Source organism: Canis lupus, chromosome 26 (genome assembly GCF_011100685.1).
Source record: "Canis lupus familiaris isolate Mischka breed German Shepherd chromosome 26, alternate assembly UU_Cfam_GSD_1.0, whole genome shotgun sequence".
Taxonomy (NCBI): Eukaryota; Metazoa; Chordata; class Mammalia; order Carnivora; family Canidae; genus Canis; species Canis lupus.
This window is the reverse complement of record NC_049247.1, coordinates 4758739-4778727: the sequence shown is the minus strand read 5'-3', so window position 1 is coordinate 4778727 and position 19989 is coordinate 4758739. Positions and strand designations below refer to the sequence as shown.

General features: G+C 44.7%; 1 protein-coding gene and 1 long non-coding RNA gene across 5 annotated transcripts in view; one reads left to right on the top strand and one right to left on the bottom strand.

Annotated features, from left to right (window-relative positions):
- The window catches only part of TMEM132B (transmembrane protein 132B), a 409478-nt gene that overhangs the window by 264241 nt on the left and 125248 nt on the right, over positions 1-19989 (top strand). The gene's annotated exons all lie outside the window — the stretch shown is intronic.
- Positions 749-7404, bottom strand: LOC102155832. Its single transcript, XR_005379086.1, has 3 exons — positions 2401-7404; positions 2147-2314; positions 749-1323 (listed from the first exon to the last, which is right to left on the bottom strand). It is a non-coding gene; the product is annotated as an uncharacterized LOC102155832 (long non-coding RNA).

Here is a 19989-nt window from a genome sequence, read left to right as displayed (position 1 = left end):
GATTGGTATTGGTGTTGCTTAAGACTTTTGACCTGAAAGTAAATTATGCATTGAAAACCAGGGGCAGAAAAAACATTGAAAACCTTCTCTCGCAGAGTTATTTCCCAAATGTCATATACGGTATATTAGTCTGTTTAGAGACCTTCCATTAAACAACGTAAAGGATGGGTGACCAAATACACTTGGAAAATACTTCTTATTTCTTACTGTGCTCATAATCTACTCTTGAAGATTCCAAATGCACATTCACTTCATAAAGTCTGCCAGTTCATGAGGGCAGGTGACTGTCACCGAACCCCAAAGAAGGCAGGAGTTCTCAGCTCGGGTGTGCCAGCCCCACTTGTCTCTGTGCCACAGCCAATCACGCTGCCCTTTTAGGTTGTCCCTGTCTTGTTAATTACTGTTTGGGCAGCTGGTCCTAATCCCCTACCCCAGGAACAGGGCCAGGCCCAACAGAAGACATCTCTTGTCTTTGCTGAATCTACCATTGTTTTGCTTTTGCACATGGCTCTGAAGAGCTGAATGAAGCTTTCAAGTAGAGCTCATTTGAACAGAGATTTTTGGGTCCTAGCTTAGACCCACCTATGCTGATGGTTCCCTGTTGTGAATGCCAAATTTCCATTTTCAGAAACAGGCAAGCAAATTTATCATTATGGCAACTTTACAGCTGAAAAGCACTATGACCTAACTTTAATCTGGCATCTCAAATAAAATTATAAGTATAAAATAAGATGTTAGTGTTGAATTCATTGTTTCTCTTTTCAGTTTTCCATCGTGAACCTGTTCGTAACAGTTGTCATGCAGCAGGTACCTGCATAAACTAGGGGTGTGTACATGCGGGTGGGCATTTGTCTCTGGTTATTTCTAGTGACCCCACTGCACGTGAAGGGGATGGAGTGAGCGCTCTATTTTGAAACCAAGTGCCCGCAGTTCACTTGGCCTCTCCAGTGATTTAAGGTCTTCCAGATAGGCGTTTCCAAAGATAGAGTTGTGATAGCAACCATCTTGCTTAAAGCTTAAAAGAGAAAACATTTCTGTCATCCAGAAATCTGCTTATTTATCTCTTAGGAAAACATTTATAAATATAGTTTTAAGGAGACAGAAACCATTCCATTCTGGGTGATCTTGTTAAACTCCTCAGTTTGTTTATATTCCATTTGAACACTTTCCTGTTGCCTTTGCTGCTGCTTCTCTTCAGCAAGTATGCGTGGTGTCTTCTTTGATGCTTATTCTCGATCACGATAGAAACTGAAATATCTCTCAGTGAAATGGTGAAATTTTACATGCGAGGCACCAGCACTCTTTATTTTTCCCTCTGTGAAGCTAATAAGAAAACTTTAAATGTAGAACTTAAAATGAGTCTACACTGAATTGGACTCATTAAAAACTTAAAACACACGTCACCATCCAAGGCCCTCCAGCGATTTGAACAGAAGGTGCTCTATGTATTAAAAGAAGAAATAAGCAGTTTGAGTTTAATAGAACACAACAAACAGCCATTGATGAGTCAAGGGGACTCTGGAGGGATTCCTAATTGGGGGTTGGGGAGAGGCGAGTCTTCTATGGTGCAGAGGCCACCGCACATTCCAGGAGTGGGGATGGTGGGGTGGGAGGAGGGGAAAATAAAGACCCTTCCAGAGGGAGGATCGGGGAGGCGAGGAAGTGAGGTGCCAGCAAACACAAGTGGTGGCCGCTCCCTGGGAAACTGAGGGCCTGAGTTCAAAGGCAAGAATGCGCACTGACAAGGATAAAGCCTGTCACTTGGGGACATTTGTGGGCATCCCCACTTGTACTCAGGAGCTAAAGTAAATCAGATTTGAAATTCTGCCCAGCCTGGAAAGGCACAGAGGACTCTCCTAAAGGGTTTGGGAGAAATTTGCAAGGATATGTTGGCGCCTAGAGGTTTGAATAAGAAAAAATACTGATCAAAGAAAGAAGTGTGTATGCATGATTTTTTCTTTTTTTTTTTTTGGAAGTTTGGAAGTGTCCTTATTCTATCTGGACTATTTTCTGAGTTTCTTGAAAATGGTTGCTTTCACACATGGTTCTCCTGGGATGGATTGCTTTTCAAGGGTTTGCAGAATTCTTGTAAAAAAAAAGGGGGGGGGGAATCTAAAGGTGTGTGTGTGGTCAGTGTGAAGCTCACCAGTAATTTGACTGCACCTCCAGCCCCCTTGTGGTTAAGTGGAGCCACACGCAGATTTCTGGCCAATGAGTCATGAGTGGAAGTAGCATGTAATTCTCATGCAATTTCAGGCCAGACCATTTAGTCACTACAAAAGAACTTTCTGGAATCCTCCCCAGGTGATTGATCCTGGAATGAAATGACATACAATAGATCAGGGACTGACACACTTTTTCTACAAGGGCTATATAGTAAATATTTTTGGCTCTACAGACCTTGCACAAAAGCAGTAAATGGATGAGCACAGCTGTGTTCCAGTTACCCATTGGTTGTACAAACAAGTGGCAGGCCCGTGGAGTAGATAATCCCTGATGGTCGGGCAACATGAGAAATAAACTTATTTTTGAAGCCACTCTCAGTTCTGGGGTGATTTGTTGCCTCAGCACACCCAGCCTATTTGACTGATAGAAGGTGAAATGGGGGCCAATTTCATATTGATAAAAATGAGACAGCTTTCCCAAGAAGATGGTTGGGATAAAGCCCCAGACCACATCAGCTAAATGTGCATTTATTGATTGCCAGCTGTGTGCTCCTAATGGTGCACTTTCCTGATGCTCCTAAAACTGTTCCTAGGGAGCAGTCTAAAAATGTCTCCTTGTGGGAAGGATCCAAGAGCTGGGGTCTTGAAAGGCCTGCAGAGGACACATCTGATTGCCCGGACCTGGTCTCTGGGAGCCAGTGATTGTGGGGGTGGGCAACTGTTCCTGCCCCCACCCCTGCTGTGGAGCTGTCAGCTGGGAGGGGAAGATGGATAGAAAGACTTTTGTTTTACTGGCTACCTTGTTAATGCTCCTCTGTGCAACCCTCCACACTGCCCCGTGTCTCTTGCCCCATTCAGCCATGCAGGCCCCACACTGCATCACTTGACACTTATTCATGGGTCCTCCCCTAAAATCATTGTGCACTCCTCCAAGGAGAGGACTGGTTCTTCTCCATCTTTGTGTCCTCAGAGGCTGGCCCGTGGCAGGTGCTTCAGAAATTCCTGTGGCCCTCCAAAGCCTATGTCTGAACTTTCTGGGTTCTATCTGCAATTTCTTTAGCAAAATACATGTTTTCTGATGCCTCCTCCAAATCTCTGCTTTCTCAGCCAAGACCCCTCTCCAAAACCCAGTCTCTTCTACTTCCCTTACAACTTCCCACCTGAGACACACAGACCACCTGTACTGGGCCCTGGGCCCCCTGCCCTCCCGGCTGCAGATGGTTCTGGGGTGGCAGGGGGTTGTGGGGGGCGTCCTCCACTGCCCTTCTGAAGCTCATGCACATTTTATAGCTCAGAGGGGACTTGATTTTCTCATAGCAAGTGACAAAAAACTGATCCACGGGACAGACAGCTGTGAAATGGGTCTTCAGCTCCTCCTTTCTCCTCTTCATGTTCTCAGAGATTCATTAGTTCCTCCCTCAAGACTGCCTTTTTCCTCCTGATTGTGCTTGGCTTGAATGAACATTTTCTTTTTCCTCTAACTTGCGTTTGCCAATTTAGTTCTGCCATTTGGGGTTTGAATTTGGGGTGGAGGATGAATTGGTCTCCTGTGCTCAGAGCTGGAATAGGGGTCCCTGATCTTTTCGTTAATTACTGTTAGCTCTTGCTGCAGCACCAGTGATGCTTGCAGCATCATTCAGTTTAGCCAGCTGTGAGTATTCACTTTGGGTGGGACTGCTGCAGGAGCCAGGGATGGGGGGATGACGGATAAAATGCAGTTCCTGCTCTCTGAGTTGTAATGTGGATGTATCCAAGGGTAGGACAAGAGAGAGGAGGGAACAGTGGATCATGCAGGTGACAATGAAGATGCCTGGGACTCTCCTGGGACAAGGCTGGAAGAAGAGTATCCAGAACAAAGGCCACAGGTGTGCATATGCCGTGAGTATGATTCAAAGAGCACAGGTGAGCACATGCAGGCACCTGGGCAATGGGAATAGCAAGAACTGGGCTAGATGGGCAGGTGTGGATGTGGTGACCCGACTGTCCTCCTAGTGGAGTGCAAAGCCTACTTTGTGCATGGGATGGGGGTGGGGTTTGAACTGAGCTGTGGTGTGACCTGGTGTGTGTCTCAGGACACAAACTCTGTGGGGGGGCGGGGTGTGTGAAGAAGGGGGCGGAGGCCTGTCATGAGGCAACTCCAGTAAGATTCAATGAGTGGGAGAGAGGAGGACAGAGATTCAAGAGAGGAGTCTGGCTGGAACCAGCAGGACTTGGGGACAGATTCTATGTGGGAGACAGAGAACGGAGTAGGAGGCGGAGGTGTCCCTATGGCTTAAAATGCGGGCCGTGGGATGGGGCTGAAATAAAAGCCCTAGTTCACGTGTATTTATTTTAAAGTAGAAAAAAAATAAAATAGAGCTCATGGCTTGTTCCTGAAATGGTGTCACTGCTGGACTTGTCCCCCACCTCCCCACAAACGGGGAAGGCCACAAAAGCCAGAAGACCAAAAATAGGCAGCACACATCTGGGACCCTGAGGGAAGGAAGTGAAAGAGGCTATACCCCCAGGAGGCTGGCAAGGGCCATCTGATTTGGGGAGACCTTTCAGGGATTGGGGAGCCAAGGGCTACAGAACTCCCAGGTCCTTCAGGGCTGGGGACTGTGCAGTTGGGACCAGCTGGGTAGAAACCCGAGGCATGCACCGAGCCAGGAGAGAGACCTGTGGACATGAGACCTGTGGTCAAAGGGCTCAGCCGTCTCCGGTGCCCACTTCTGAGGATAGCTGGGGCTTGGAGTCCAGACAGAGATGGGTCCTGCCCTTGGCACACAGGGCAGCAGCATCAGGGTGACTTATGTGGACCTGGGAATCAGAGGACAAACAAGGCCTGTTCACAAAAGCCACTCCAATGGGAGAACAAGCCCTGTCATTGGTCACCTGGTTGTCTTGATTTTCTTTCTGTGAGACCCCTAATGGCACAGATGAGGCAGTGAAGATTCATGAACACTCAGATTTTCTGTGTGCCCAAAGACCACATTGGCAAGAGACATAAGTATGTGGCCATACAGTTTACAGTCCTCTTCGCATGCGATTGACATCGTCTTAGGACCTCATCATTTGGCCCCTTTCAGAACACCCCATCAATCTCGTCCCTGCGTGGAGCCAGCTTGTTCTCTTCAGACTCTGTGCTGGTTACCCCTTTCTAGGGCACCGTACAGATGTGGTTTCATTAACCGGGAGAGGGCTGGCTGAAGCCTAAATAACTGGGAAGGCTGCTTCTTAGTTCCCGCAGAGGGACCTCCATCTATACTTGGGGAAACACCAGCTCATGTTCTTGGCTCAAGTCCCTCTAGGGGCCATTCCTGCAGCCTCCTACTGTGATCCTGTCTGCTTATTCCAGGGTCTTTCTGACCGAGGCACATCTCTGTAAAGCTGCTGAGAAGGCATCTGCATTTTTCTAATTAAACCAAATACATTGTGGCTCCTCCAGCTCAGTCCATTTTCCTCTTTAACAGTCTTGCTCAGCTGTTTGAGTGCATGGTAGTGCTCCTCTCTTTGAGCAGGGGGATTTTCCACTGTTTCAACCCATAGCTCAGAGTCATACAATTACATAAAACCAAGTCTCTTCTGAGATCACTGGGGCCAGTAGCACTAGTGCATGTCATTGGTGCTGGCTTTGAAGAGAAACCACTTTTGGGAGGACTAGCACCTGGCTGCTCACTCACAAGGAAGGAGCTGGAAATTTTTCACAAAATCTAATAATTGGCCATCCTTCGTAATCTTTTTAAATTCTGCTCTTTTTGAAGATTATGGAACATCATGGTTATTTAGAAAGTTTTGCAAAGTGCTTTAAGATTCCACTCCTCTCTGGAAGTTATCTTCACCTTCATATTTTCCCGCATCCCCTGTTTTCCATTAATGAAACAAAGGGAAGGAGTGTGGGTCTGTCCCCAGTAGAACAATCTGAGTTATGAGTCTGCTTATTGCAAAGGGTTTTCTTAACCATTTGAATAATAAAGGTGGCAAGGAAGGTGATCTTAGTGAGAAATAATATCAAAATCAGATCAGAAAGCTCCCTGGCGGAGGCGTTGTCAACATCCAATTTGGTGAAAGTGGGATCTTCTTTAAATGGGGCTGTGGATTCTGAGAATTCAGACAGAAACAGAGCCTGTGAGTCTGATAGAAGGAGGTTCCTCTCCCTCAGAGCCACACGAGTACATGCTTATGTGGCCAGGTTGATGACGTGGAGGTAGGCAGGGGGCCATGTAACACAATGGGGGAGGGGCGGTGGGCTGCAGGGATGCGCCCCGTCTCACCAGGAGATGCTGTCTGTCTGTGTTAGCCTGTGGTTGCCACATAGGAATGTGTGCCCTGGGGCCACAAGATCTCCCACTGGTTGTGCGAAATCCAGATGTTGGAAGTTGATGTAAAGTATTTCAATTTTCAACTATTGACACTTAAAGAACCCCATGAAGGGCAGCACATCTTCATACAAGTTTGTAGGCTTTGTCCAGAGAATTGCCCATAAGTGGCCCTCTCCTGTCATTTGCGGAAGGTGCTTTGGATCCTATGGTGTTTTTTCTCTCTGGAGCCTCAAATCTCATCCTACATTCAGGGTATTTTCTTGCTGCTCTGCTGCATACACCACACCTTACTCCATTGGTGGTCTCCTCCCCAAGTTGGGCAGTGGCTCCCTGCCCCTTCCTCATGCCTCAATCCCATGCTTTTCTCTGTGCTGTTCTCCTTGCTTCCAGAGAAGCCTCCTCCTCTGTCTGCCCTTCTGGACCTCCCCCACCTTCAGGGCCCAGCCCAGTTCCATCCTCTTCTGAGATACCTTCTTTGGCTGGATTTTACATTCATTTTGCCATTATTGTACACGTGAGGTGATTTGATTGAAAATACACTGGTCTCATGGTCCCTAGCTTCACTGGTATTTTAATCAAGACTCTCCTCAAACAGGAGGTGCCCAATGGAATTGGCTTAATACATAAAGGATATTAATTAGCTCACAAAATAAAATCCAAGGGGACATGTGACATCAGGCACAACTAGATCTAGGTGCTATGATAATATCCTCAAGACTCTGTGTCTCCATCTTTTGGCTTTGTGTTGGCTGTGTTAACTTCCTTTGGGGTGACAAGACGGTCCTCATTGACTCTAGATCTTTACCCTATTGATAGGGCAATCTACTCACAAAGAGTCCTTTTCTTTCTCAGTGACCACAACAAAAATTGCCACTTACACTTCACTGGCCCCACCTGAGTCAATGTGCCCATCTCTGAAACGATCACTGGGACAGTGGAATAGAATACACTGATTGGCCTGGCTTGGGTCCCATGACAACTGTGGAATTTCCGATAATATGAGCTCCATCTGAGCCACATGGAGAAAGGTGTGGAATGGATTTTTTGTCAAATAAAATTGATCTATTGTTACCAGAAAAAAGGAAACAGATACTAGGTTGACTGAAATCATGTGTGTTCACTGTACTTAGATCTCCAAATAAATTAGAAAATTAAGCATTTAGAATTTGTAAATCTGAACTCTTAACCAGTTTTATTCTTAGACACTGATTCATCTTTTCATTCAAGTAAATAAATACATAAATAATTTTGTTTTTATTCACTGTGTGATGTGCTGGGTTGTGGAGTACTATGCTAAACAGAGAGAGTAAGACAGTGTGTGATGAGTCTGGCAGTGAAGCTGGATCTTAAAGAGTTACCCAATTAAGTATAATTATGAGAAATGATGTGAAGGAGAGATATTAGGAAATTTGAGTGTAAAACAGGGAGGTCTGGTACAATCTGGGAGGTCAGACATGACTTTCCTGAAGATGTGACACCAAACCAGGACCTAAACAATGATAAGTAGGTATAACCCAAGGGAAGGGTGGTTGGGTTTGGGGATATGGATATTGTTTCCATGTGCTCATTAAACAGATTGGATGTTGACATTAATACCAGCATGGATTAAGTTTCTATAAAGACTTATTAATAAAAAAGTTTCTATGAATTTTCTAAGGATGATTGCCACCAAGAAAATTTGGTTCTTTATTCTGGAAGGAAACTCAGCTGATTCACAGTTAGCCACCTGTGAACTTTTGGTCTATACAATTATGTTGGCAAATGTTATTGTTGGTAAACCATCCACAAAGCCTCATGCCCAAGACCTAAAGGCCCATGTAAATTAGCTGACTAGCTAAGCTTAGGGATGGATTTTGGGACCCCGAATGCAGCTTTCCTCTAGGACTCTAACTGGTCCCATGATGCTGAGACTTTCAATCTTAGTATTCATGGTATAATGTTCCAGCTGTTCCAACTGCCTTATAGGTTGCAGGGTAAGAATCAGTTTCCTAAATATTAAGTACACTAAAGGCAATTAAACTTCTTCCTCTGAGCTAAATAAAGCTTCTACTTGATGACACTTCCAATTCTCTCCTGACCCAGACTACTTTATTCAAATCCTACTTGTAAGGCAAATGGGTTTTCATTAGTGGCAGGATATTTTTAAAGTGCAATATTCATAATCCTCTGTTGCCTGGGTATCCCTTGAAAACCCAGGCTATGGTCCAAACTGCTACATCCTTTTATTTCCACAATAGGACAGGATAGTAATGGGGTATGTTCAGAGTGTGATATGCACTTCCGGATTAATTTCCTTCTTCCTTTTCTAAGATCAACACCGTTAGGTATTTATAGATTTCCTTCTCTTTGTGCTGATCTTCTCACATTTTTGATTTGCAAAATCAATTTTATTTTGGCCCATTTTCTCAATTTATGATTGTGATTGCCTGAACTGATTGTCTTTGGAAATCCATAACTGTGCATTTGAGGAGAATCCAGTCACTTCACGGTAGAGTCCTTGAAGTCTCGACTCTCTGGTTTGAAAGGAGGCTCTGGAGTGACAACTCACCTCCAGCTTCTCTTTGCTGGGGGAATAGAATTGGTGGATGGTCATGGAGAACAATGTTCTCTTTTCCTCCATGGTCCAGGAAAGTTGAGGTTAATATCTATTTAAAAGATTGACCTGATGCAAATGATAAAGAATATCAACTTGAGAGCAGCTGAAATCCTTCTCAGCCAGGATCCACTTCTGCTGGGAGCAGGGCATCAGTGAGCCTCTAATAGCTATCAGATAAGAGGTGACTGCTTGGACTCTCTTGGCCTCTCTGACTTGGTTCAGAATGTCAAATGTCTGCTTTGGACTAGGCCACCTGTCTCTTTAGCTTCAGGATTGGGGGATGGGTAGAAAGTAGCCATGGCTCCCCTCTCTGATGTCCATAATCAAAACGAGTCTGAACATTGATTAGCCATCATTTGTATTGTATGGTCTGAAGTGCATCAGGCAACTTTGGTATTCACTATAATTGCTGTATGCAAGTTAACTGAGTTGCCCCAAGCATGAGTTCTAGAATTGATTTCCAGATCAGACTGCAGGAGAATTAGCCTAATACTGAAATTAGCAGTCAGCTTCAAGAGCATAGGCTAATTATTTATTTTGCTAAATAATGCAGACACGCTTTGGCTTAATTACAGTAGTTTTGCTGTGAAAGAGAATTGTGTCTCCATGTCACTGTAGCTCATTAATGACACTTTGCTCACTTTTATTGGCTACACTCTGCAGTGCCTTTTGGTTTGAAATTATTTTCTAATTTGCTAGTGTCATTTATGGAAGAGGAATATTTCCAGACTATCTTTTGTAGGTGAAATACTTGTGTTTTAGAAAAGCCTTAATGTTAATCTCTTCCTGGCTTTCAAAACCTGACTGTGTAAAAATAGGTCACCTTTGCCATCTTTGTGCATCTGCAAGTCAGCATTCAGTTAAATCCCAGCATCAGGGATCTCAAGGATCCCAAGTGCCAGGACCTTGTCCAGGACTCCTGAGGACTGAGCCCGCCAACTGTCAAGTGTCCCATGTTTGAGTCCTAGCTCTGCCACTAGGTAGCTGGGTGGCTTTGGATAAGTTATCTAGCATTTATGGGCCTCAGTTTACTCGTATGTAAAATAAGTGGATTCTTTCTTTTTTTAAAAAAAGATTTTATTTGTATTTATTTGAGAAAGATCAAACAGTGAGTGAGACAGAACACAGTGGGGAGAAGAGGCAGAGGGAGAGGGAGAAGCAGACTCCCCACTGAGCAGGGAGCCCAATGTGGAACTTGATCCTGGGACCCTGAAATCATAACCTGAGTTGAAGGCTGATGTTTAACTGACTGAGCCCCCCAGGTACCCTTAAGTGGGCTCATTCTTGTATTCATATATTACCTGAGTAGCTCCTGTGTGCCAGGGACTGTTGTAGGTACTAGAAAGAACAAAAAACAGGATTAGACAGGATTCCTCATCACCAGGAAGAGACAGTGGAAAAGACAGACAATAAGCACATAAGTGAATAAATGAGATCATTTAGGTGAGTGATCATTCTGTGACACAAATTAAAATGTAATTGAGACAGTGGGTGTAGGACAGGCTGTTTGAGGGAGGGGCACCAGGAACCTCCTCTCTGAGAATGTGACCTTGGAGAATGGTGATATCAGAAAGCTAAATAAAGAAAAGGAGCCATATCTGCAGAATTTGGAAGAAGAGCTATTCAGGCAAAGGAAGGAGCCAGTTTACAGCCCTGCAGGTGGGTTCCTTAAAGTGTCATCCAGCTCTTAAATTCAGAGATTCACGTGCCATGCATTTCAAACTGTGTCCCACAGGTTTTCCAGAGTAGCTTGCGTCATCTCTGCTCTGTTACCATTTTGGATTCAATTTTTGTGTCCTTATGTCGGGTTAGCATTTGTCCTCAGTGCCTTCCTATTCATTATGTGTTAAATCTCCCCCTTCTCTCGGCCCTTTGCTTCACGGACTGTGTCCTCACTAAGTGAAATTCAATCTCGGGATTGCCCTGTATTATCCCTCCTGGTTTCATGTTATTACTGGCCAGTTGATAGGAATGTAGCAGAGGAATGAGAAAATTCTTCTGCAGAAACCTCTTACAGAGTCACATGTCTTACTCCTTTCTCGATGACCAGAAATTGTCTGAAAATAATATGCAATTTAATATTGTAATTTACCTATTATTTTCAACAAGGTATGATGAAATGTGCTGAAAAGTGCTGGCACTTTTATCTAGTGTTATTATTTTATTGATGAAGTCAGTTAGGAGAACAAGGCAGCTACCAAATAAATACTTTAGCAGATAAGGCACTAACTCCTGTAATGTAGATACATGACACCTTTGTAGGTCTAGATGGTATCTAGAAATGAGCTGCTCAGTGACAGTGTCTCATACAACTTGATGAGCTGCTCAAGAGTTAGCAGGAAAGAGTCTGAGGGAGTCTCAGCTGGATGGAGAGACTCTGGCTCCTAGTCTCAATTCCAGTGAGGACCACCCTCCATATGTTACTGTGATTTTGTCAGATCAGTTGCTCAATGGTCTTTCTGCTGAATCCAGCCTCCTAGAGGGACATCTAGTCAACCCACTAATCGGGACACCTGGTCAGCCCATTGTCTCCTTATTTATCTTGATTACTGAGTTTTCTTGGTGACCCCTTAACTTGTATGCCCTAATCCTGGCTCTGATTTCAGGCTTCAGTGCCAACTAAATGGCTCCTTCTTCCTGTTGGCCTATGTTCCATGAGAATGTGCTGGCATCACCAAGTAGTTGCCTCAATCTACTTGTTTGGTCAAGCCAGTGTTTGATATCTAAAAATTGCTTGGAGAATACATGTATAGATATATGTGGCTAGACATCAGATAGTGCTACCCCTCTCATACTGGCTTCCACTTACTAGTCTTCTGATCTTGGACCTTCCCTCCCTCCCTCCCTCCCTCCCTCCCCTCCCTCCCTCCACCTCTCCCTTCATTTTTGAATGGGCAATGTGCTTCAGTGTCTCTACATGAACCATGGCATAATGATATTAACTTTAATAACATGATAAAACAATAATCATATCTAGATTCTATGCAGATCTTTGCGTGGCTGGCACCTTGTGGTCATTCATGTCTCTGCTCAAATTTCACCTCCAAAAAGAGATCTTTCTTTTTTTTTTTTTTAAAAGATATTATTTATCCATTCATGAGAGACACACGTAGAGAGAGAGGCAGAGACACAGGCAGAGAGAGAAGCAGGCTCCATGCAGGGAGCCCGATGCGGAACTCGATCCTGGGACTCCTGGATCAGGCCCCAGGCTGAAGGCAGGCACTAAACCTCTGAGCCATCCAGGGATCCCCAAAAGAGATCTTTCTTGACCACAAATCCACAGTTGTTCTCTCTGCAAGTCACTATCACATCAGCTTGTTTTCATTCTTCTGTAGCCATTACATTTTGAAATTGTGTTCTCACGTATTTGCCACTTGTCTCTCTGTTCTAGAATGTGAACTCCATGGGAGCAGGGACCTGGTTGGGTTTTTGACTACTGTGTCATCCTCAGCACCTAGAAAACAGTCTGGAACACCATAGATGCTCTTCAAATATCTGCTGAATGAATGAATCCACCTCAGAGGGTCAGTGTGAGGGTCAACTGCCCTGCCAGTGTTTGTGAGAGTGTTTTGTTCCTTCTCATGCTCTATGTATCAATGAAAGGCAGGAGCTTGGAGGACTCACGCACAACAGTCTTTGGGGAAAGCAATTTTAGCTTTCAAAATCTTTTTTATGTTGCTTCTAAGTCGCAGTAACAATAGTGTGTGCCTCCGGACTGTTGTGAGCACTGATGTCATAAGAATTACCTTATTTGCCTTCGTGGATGTATCTTGTAAGAAGTTACTGTGGCCGAGTTCAAAAAAAGCAAAAATGAACTATTGTGACTGCATAAAGATAAGAAGCTTTTGCACAGCAAAGGATACAGTCAACAAAACTAAAAGCCAACCTACAGAATGGGAGAAGATATTTGCAAATGACGTATCAGATAAAGGGCTAGTTTCCAAGATCTATAAAGAACTTATTAAACTCAACACCAAAGAAACAAACAATCCAATCATGAAATGAGCAAAAGACATGAACAGAAATCTCACAGAGGAAGACATAGAAATGGCCAACACGCACATGAGAAAATGCTCCGCATCACTTGCCATCAGGGAAATACAAATCAAAACCACAATGAGATACCACCTCACACCAGTGAGAATGGGGAAAATTAACAAGGCAGGAAACCACAAATGTTGGAGAGGATGCGGAGAAAGGGGAACCCTCTTACACTGTTGGTGGGAATGTGAACTGGTGCAGCCACTCTGGAAAACTGTGTGGAGGTTCCTCAAAGAGTTAAAAATAGATCTGCTCTATGACCCAGCAATTGCACTGTTGGGGATTTACCCCAAAGACACAGATGCAGTGAAACGTGGGACACCTGCACCCCGATGTTTATAGCAGCAATGGCCACAATAGCCAAACTGTGGAAGGAGCCTCAGTGTCCATCGAAAGATGAATGGATAAAGAAGCTGTGGTTTATGTATACAATGGAATATTCCTCAGCCATTAGAAATGACAAATACCCACCATTTGCTTCAACCTGGATGGACCTGGAGGGTATTACGCTGAGTGAAATAAGTCAGTCGGAGAAGGACAAGCATTATATGTTCTCATTCATTTGGGGAATATAAATAATAATGAAAGGGAATAGAAGGGAAGGGAGAAGAAATGGGTAGGAAATATCAGAAAGGGAGACAGAACATAAAGACTCCTAACTCTAGGAAACGAAGTAGGGGTGGTGGAAGGGGAGGAGGGCGGGGGGTGGGGGTGAATGGGTGACGGGCACTGAGGGGGGCACTTGACGGGATGAGCACTGGGTGTTATTCTGTATGTTGGCAAATTGAACACCAATAAAAAATAAATTCATTATTAAAAAAAAAGAATTACCTTATTTGTGTAGTACTTAGCATACGACTAAGTGTTCAGCCACTGGGGTGTGAAGAGTTCTTGGCACCAGCCTCCATCTTTGGTGGAGTCACAGAATCACCCAGAGTTTCATTAATATGAGGGATTTTTTTTCATTATCAATTGATTCAGGCCTTTTAAACCTATTTCAGTATGAATTAGTTTTCATAGTGGTTAGTTTTCTGCATTTACTCTTTGGTTGTTGGGTTGGATCTTTAAGAAATTCATCACAGATCTCCAGGTATGATCTAAGCTTTCCGTGGACGACTCCTAGATCTAGAGCCTTGTCCTCTGATAGCATGTCTCCTTCTTTTGTGTGCTGTTGATTCATTTGTTTCTTTAGTAATTTTTTATTGAGCACCTACTTGGTGGCAGGCTCTGTTCTTGGGCTGAGGCTACAGTGGAGCACAAGATTGACAAGGTCTGTGTTGTCCATTCTGTGGATGGAGAAGTAACATATATATGCACAAACAAATGTACCAACACACGCATACATGTAAACTGTGTTTGGTGTAAGTACTATGAAGAAAAATAAGCTTATAATGGGACAGAAGAGGAATGTGCTTGGTTGTGAGTGGGGGTAGGTGGTTGACTATTGCAAATAATTGTCAGAGGAGACGTCTCCTCCCTGAAGAGGAGGTTTGAAGGAAGTAGGAGGGCCAGGCATGTGATTAACTCCAGAAAGAGTATCTGAGGCAGAGAGAGGTGCCGTTGGAGAGGCTTGGAGGCTGGGATGTATTTGGTGTGTTGAGGAGCAGAAGGAACTCAGCCATGTCACTGGAGCAGAGTGAGCAAAGGGGACTGAGGGACAAGGCCAGGGTGATTTTTATGGGGCTTGCAGGCCATGATGAGGGGTGTGGATTTTATTCTGATTGAGTAGGGGAATCACTGGAGGGTATGACATGACCTGCCTTATATTTTCAAAGGACATCTTTGGCTGCCTCCAGGGGATCATTTGTGGGGAGAAGGCAGGAGCAAGGAGATGGATGGAGAGGCTGCCCAGTGGGGTTCTAGAGATGCTTCTGGCTTGGGTTGGGGTGCCATAGAGGCAGTGAGGAATTCTCAGAATACTTTGACAGTGGTGCTGATAGGCTTTGCTGATATTTTGTGGCCATTGTGTTTAAAAGAGAGAGAGAAACCACGAAGGGTCAAGGATGACAACAGAATTTTACCTGGAAGATGGAGTGCTATGGGCATGAGGAAAAATGTGGGAAGGACCAGATCTGGGAACTTCGTGGAGTCAAATGATCAGCTCTGGCCACAGCAGGTGTGAAATGCCTGGTACATATACACGTAGGCAGGTGGGCAGGGGTCCGGAGTTCACAGGAGAGGTCCAGCCTAGACGCAGAGTTCTGGGAGCCACCAGTGTAGAGAGGGTATTGAATGCAATGTCACTTCACAATTTCTTAGAGTTTCACCATCGATCCCCTAAATCTAGTTGTCCCAAATTGGCTGTGCCACCCATTGGCTCCTCCCAGTTTATTGCCATTTCTTGTCCGGCTGATGTCAGGCCCCACTCAGGTCTGTGGATAGTCACTGCAGCCAAGGGCAAGCTGCTTAGTGGGATGAGTGGCCACTGGCATGATGAAGGTTACCCTGTCTGTTGTTATTAGTGGGCAGGGGATGGGCAGATCTCACCAGGACCACCTGAGCACGAAAGCCAGCCTTGGTGATAGATTTCATTTTCCACCTTGTGGGGCTTCCATTCCTGTCTCCAGCGTCCCTGCCCTGCTCCCCAAGAGCAACTTGCATGGCTCACACCGAGCAGCCACCTCAATGACCAGCCTAGAGTTGCTGAATTGTGAATGTTGTACAGGCTTGTGGCTGGAAGTAAAAAAGAGGTTCTTCTCACTGGGGTGAAAGGAAGAAATTGCTGGAGTATGAAATCCTGAACACTTGGCACTGCCCACCATCCACATTCTGGGCCTGTGCAGGGGCTCTGCCTTCCCCAGGGCCTCGCACAAGTTGTCCACCAAACACCCACTCGTGTGTGTGTTTCTGTGGCAGTGAGTCATGAGGGCTCAGTCTGCACAGCAAGTGATGGGAGCATGACCCCTGCCCTCAGGAGCTCAGGATCTAGTGGACGACATACAGGCAAACAAACGAATGAAGCTGAAGTGCACAGTGATGGTCTGTGGAGGGACCAATAGCCTTTTCCTGCTGGATCACAGAAGACCTCTCACAGGCGGACCCGGATTCTGCTTGTGGAGTGTGATGCAGGGACGGGCACTCACTCCATCCAGCTCTGCCCCATGAGGACCAGCAGCAAGACTTTTCTGTTACTGCTGGGAAAGAGAACAGCACCCCTTCCTCACCAAAAACTGCTACGTGGATATAGGTTTTCATTTCTCCAGGGTATATACGGAGCAGTGCAGTTGCTGAATCATGTGGTAATTCTCTGTTTAACTTTTTGATGAAGCACCAAATAATTTCCCACAGCATCTGCACCATTTTACATTCCCAGCAGCAAAGGACTTGTCCACATTCAGCATTTGTTCTTTTTTTTTTTTTTAATTTTTATTAAAGCCACCCTACTGGGTGTGAATGTTTGTATTTTAAGCATTTTAGCTGTATCTTCTATTACTTGCACTGAAGAACTTTATTTGGTACATCTTTGGAGGATGAATATAATTAGGGAAAATAATTTCAGATAGGAGGAACAGTGTGAGCAATGGCTCAGAGGTGGGAAGGCCCAATGCATGCTCCCTGCAGAGTTGTTTGGATTTCGGTGTGGGAGGGGTGATGACTGGGGGGGTCTTGCCTGTTGCACTGAGGAGGAGCCAACAAATGTAGTGGCTTTATGGACTGATGGAATTCCTTCACGGAAGTTAGTTTCTAACCAACCACTAGAGAGCCGCTGAAAAAACCCAAATACAAACTAAGAACGATGATAAACACCATGGGAGGGTCTTCTTGTCTCTTTCTCTGGTTTCAGGCTCTACCCCATTAACTGGGGAATCGTGTGTGTCCTGGATATTGTCTTCTTTTTGTAATGATTAAATGATTTCTCTTTTAGTTATACAACAGTATAATCAAACCAAACAACTAAATAGCACAGAGGAAATAGACCTACAGTCTGTCTTTCTAAATAGTGAAATTTCTTTCTTGTTCATGTTCTTAAAATGAGGCAGCATATGGAATATAGCTTGCACAGTGCCTGTACTTGGTAGGGGCCTGCAGGTGTCACATGACCATCTTTTACAGCCCATACCTGGGCACGCATGTATTTTTATACAAAATGATGTGCTTTTATATTCTACCTTACTTGCTGTTTTGTCAAAAGAAATTTCTGTGTTGCTACAGTGTCCAAATACCTCTTTAGTTGCTGCAACTGTCTGTCCAGGGAGCTACCATAATGTAACTGCTTCTTTTCCATTGGACATTCATAGGGTTAAAGTCAAGCACAGGGTTGACTGCTTTAACCCATTTCAGCATCTAGCCTTTGTTTTTCTGGCATTCACACTCCTACTGTGTAATGGGAACCCCTCGCCCCACTCTCAGTCTGTATTGTTTGGGGTGGGGTTACACCTTTCCTTGTCCCTGGTGTGGCCGCATGTCCTGGGGCTGGACGCTCAGATGATTTCATTCCTTTAGAAACAGCATAGTTAAGGCTTTGGCATGTCCGCCAAGCCTCGCCAGTGAGGCTCAAGCATGAGGCTTTCGTGTGAACAGCTTAGAGAAAGGGATTCTCTTTCCTTGAGATTGCCAGCAGGGGCATGATGGGGTCTGCACCGAGCTCCCCAACATCACTGCGTGAAGAGATGCTGTTTGAATGTGGGCTCAACTCGAAGACACAGAAAGAGAGAGAGATTGGCTTGATAATATTGTGTGAGCCCAAGATCCAGTCTCTCCTACTGGAAATATTCTATACTATGAGCCAGTACATTCCCTTGAGTTCCTTTTTTTTTTTTTTTTAAAGATTTTATTTAATTATTCATGAAAGAGAGAGAGAGACAGGCAGAGGGAGAAGCAGACTCCCTGCAGGGAGCCCGATGTGGGACTTGATCCCAGGTCTCCAGGATTACACTCTGAGCTGAAGGCGGCGCTAAACCGCTGAGCCACCCGGGCTGCCCTCTGGAGTTCTTTTTTATATTATGGTAAAAAAAAACTCATGACCTAAAATTTACCATGTTGACCATTTCTAAGTGTACAGCACAGTAATGTTAACTGCATATACTTTGTGCAACAGATTTCTATAACTTTTTCATCTTGAAAAACTGAAACTCTGCACCCATTGAACAACAACTCTACCCCTTTACCCCTTCTTGCAGCCCCAGGTAAGGACGACTCTACTTCCAGTTTCTTAGGAGTCAGACTACTTTAGATAACCTAAGTGCAATCATGCAGTACTTGTCACTAACCTAATGTCCTCCAGGTGCATAACACACGGCAGGACTCCCTTCTTTTTAAAGGCTGAGTAATACTCCGTTCTATTTGTATACCACACTCTCTTTACCCATTCCTCCAGCTATGCACACTTGGGTTGCTTCCATCTCTAGACTATTTTGAAAAAGGCTGCAGTGAACATGAGTGTGCGAACAATCTCTCTGAGATATGACTTTCAATTCTTTTGGGTGTATACCCAAATGTGGAATTGCTCTGTCATAATGGTAATTCTATCTTTAATTTTTTGAGGAACCTCCATACTGTCTTCCACACCAGCTGCGCCATCTTATACTCCAGCCAGCAGTGCACAGGCCTTCCGATTTCCCCACATCCTCACCGATGCTTGTTATCTCCTGGAGTGGTTTTGTGTTCTGTGTTTTGGATATGGCCTTCCACCCATAATGGCCTCCATGGGTATATGGTGACATCTCATTATGGTTTTGATTTGGCTTTTCCTGATCACGAGTGACACTGAACATCTTTTCATATGCTTGTTGGCCATTTGTTTGGCTTCTTTGGAGAAATGTTGATTCATGTCCTCTGCCCATTTTTAAATTCAATTATGATTTTGTTGTTCAGTTGTGGGAATTCTTTTTACATTCTGGATATTAACTCCTTACCAGATACATGTTTTACAGGTACTTTCTCCCACTCCAGAGGCTGCTTTTTCACTTTGTGGGTTGTTTACTTGGCTACACAGTTCTAAATTTGATGTTTAAAGGTAAAGTTTTAAAGTGTGGTGTCCAGTGGAACTCAGGTCTGCCAACTTGCAGCCCAGTGTCTTTTATCCTTGAAATGGTAAACTGCTGGGTTTATTTCATATCTTTTCAGGAGAAATCCTTCAACTGAAACTGCTTATGGAAACATCTGCCGGGTAATTGGGGTGGATGTTCAGCTGTAAACTAAAAGCCATTTTCCTCTGGATTCCATGAAGGAATTGTGTGTGGTGTTGTGGGATCAAGACTCACGCATCACATCCTGTGCCTTAGATGGAGAGCCTTCATCCGTGTTCCCCAGAAGGTTCTCTGGTGGGTCATGGAGCCAGATTGCTCTTGGAAACATTGCCCAACAGTGGGCCATAGCTAAGGCAGGGTGTAATTTCTCCAGCATGAAAATATGATTTGTTTTGTTTTCCAGTAACCATTTTTGAAAGGTCTATGTAGCTCTAACATCCATCCCGTTTGTTGGTTATAGCTGGCATCCATGGCACAGCTGGATTCTTGTGTTGTAGAATGTACTCATGGGTTGGTGACAGCCTGGAGGGGTTTCTGTATCTCCCTCAGGGGAGAACAGGCTCTCTGCTGTGAGGAGTGCAGTGTGTGACAGCCACAAGCTGTTACTACCCTCAGGGTCCCCCTCAGCTGCCAACCTGAGTCAAGGACACTCTTCCCAGGCCGCCCCGGGCCATTGACTATGGACAGCTGGGATTCTGGGTCCTTGGCATATGTGTCCAACCTGGGACTTGTCTACCAGGAGGTCTCTGTTTTAGAGTTCCTGTAAGAGCCATATCTCAGCAGCGTCTTCAGCTGGTTTTCACTATTGAAGAAAAAGAAATAGCAAAGAGATTGCAGAGAAAAGTTCCAAGCTGGTGTCTACTTTGAAAATGAAGGCAAGGAGCAAACCCGGAGAACATGGGTCATACATGGGATTT